Genomic DNA, 2,537 nt, shown 5'->3' with positions numbered 1-2,537 from the left:
GAATTAGGTTTTAAAGCCTTACTGCTTTTAGAATATTTACGAGAACAAGAAATCGAAATCCATTTTATATCAAATATTAACCATACTTCCAATGCAGATGTAGAAAGGTTTTATAACACTTTAAACGAATATGTCAGAGTCCTTAAACATGATTCTCAAAAAGATATAGAAACCGTAGAAGAAAAAATGTTTACAATACATTCCACTACCAATAGAAAACCGATAGATTCCATAAATGGAATGATAAATAGAGAAGAATATCCCAGTATTAGAGAAAGAATGATTAAGATAAAAGAAAAAATAATAGATAAAATTAATAAAAACCGGGAAGATGTAGAAATTCAGACAGGATCTATATATCTAAAGGATGAACGAAGCGGCAAGAACCCTTATAAACTAAGCACTGACTTTCCTTAGCACTTCTACTCGGTTATCAAGAAAAATATCTAACATAACGAATCACATAAACATTCAACAAAAAACTATTCAGAAGTATATAAATAAATTCAAGACGGAAATCGCAAATAGAATTCTTAACTTCGAAGACGAAACTATATTTTTAGAAAATATTTTCCAAATCAATAATGATATATGTAAATTTATTAATGAACCATATAAACGAAATCGAACATGTAATTTTTAATACTAAACTAGGAGTAGTATCATCAGACATTCTGACGACTGAAGAACTCAGCTATATAAATAAAATAGAATCATACCTTCATGCTAAAGTATCGTTATCATACAGAGCAAATTTAGTAATTCTAAGACTGAAAATTTCAACATTTTTAGATCAAACATTTGAAGAAATCATTTTCGAGTCACTCCCTGACAAGCAAAATTAATCACTTATCTTAAAAGAAAATACAGTCCTTATCAATGAAAATAAAGTGTACAAAGCAAACACTATACAGTACTAGCGAAAACCCGCCCGTTCCCCTGGTCGTCTTTAAAAAAATCTAGATTAATTAATTAAATTAAGCCGAAAAATACTGTGTGTTTTTTATAAAAATTCTGGCGCATGTATATACTCACGCAAATTTACCGCTATACTGTTTTTTTCTCGGAACGCATTACTTTGAAGAGCATGTGATAAATACAATTTGTCCGTTTTACAGTTAGTAGTCGACGCGATGACGCTCAAAAAATCACTTAATTTTCTTCTTTTGTAACCACAATATGACGCCACTATTGAATAAATGTTGATCAACATTGATTTTATTTCTTTGTTTGAAATAATTTTTATATTTCGTTATCTTTTTGGCAATTAAGAAAAAACTTGTGTATATACTCACGTAAATTTACCACTGTTCACTTTGCACTAACAAAATAAAATGTCTTTCTTTTCCGGCTTTATCGTGGCAAATAATATTTTTAAACAATTTTCCGTCAAAAATTTTAAATATTTCAGTAAATCAAATGGTTGTTTTTATCAGAAAACAATTTTAAAAACGTGGTTTTCTCTGGAGAAAAAATACTCACTTGTTGTTTTCTTGAAAATCAGATCGTTGTTCCGTTCTGCATTTGCATAGATGCGCTCCCCTTTCCACATAAACAACAACATCAATCGTATGATACATACACTTCGTCATGTACGAAAAAGCGGAGAAGGAGAAGAGAACTGTTCTATTCCCCTCCGCTTTAACCCAGCTATGTGTTCAGGTGCAAATGACTTTTTTGCGTGAAGTCTGATATAAAATAAGTTCTATTTACTCTTCTTAAATTTATATAAACTTTTCCAGGCGAAGTAAAAAAACTGACATATATTTTCTTGAACCGTATATTTGTGAGTACACAGGTAATACGTAAATATATGAATGATATAGGTAATATCTCATATTAGCATAACCTTTCTGCAAAAAATTAAGGAAACGATCACCAATCACGCCGGCAATGATGCAATGAATTTTTCACTATAACATTTAAAAATTTTTTTAGAATATTTTTTTTTAATTTTTAATAATAAGGGCAATTAAGAAAAAACTCTTTCTCTTTCTCTTTCTCTTTCTCTTTCTCTTTCTCTTCCTCTTCCTCTTTCTCTTCCTCTTCCATCTCCAGCTCCATCTCCTTTCTTTATCCCGGAAACGGGCAGTAAAAATTACTTCACTTAAAAGCTTTCATCAACAGCTACCATCTGATACCCATATTGAACAAACACATCCAAGGGTACCTTGGTCCACCTTTTCGGCTATATCTCGAGACCCTGGTCACTCAGAGATCTAAAAAATACTCTGTATTAAAGCACTCGTCAGTAGCTTTTATTTGAAACCCACAATGTAAAAACACATCTTAGGGTTACCCGGGTCCTCGTTTTGGCCTTCGGCAGCGCCACCTGGTGGCGATTGGAATCAATAAGCATATTATACTAACCTTCTCCGTGGAAAAATATATATATGTACTAGCAACCCGCCCTGCTTCGCACGGGTATAAAATATATACCCTATGTCACTCACTGAAAAAATGATTAAAATCGATCCAGTAGTTTTGGCTTATTCATTATTGCCCGTGGCCCGCCCGCGTTAAATTTGGAGTAAAAC

The sequence above is a fragment of the Anastrepha ludens genome, chromosome X (assembly GCF_028408465.1).
Source record: "Anastrepha ludens isolate Willacy chromosome X, idAnaLude1.1, whole genome shotgun sequence".
Taxonomy (NCBI): domain Eukaryota; kingdom Metazoa; phylum Arthropoda; class Insecta; order Diptera; family Tephritidae; genus Anastrepha; species Anastrepha ludens.
The sequence above is the reverse complement of the archived record's forward strand: the minus strand, read 5'-3'. Positions refer to the sequence as shown.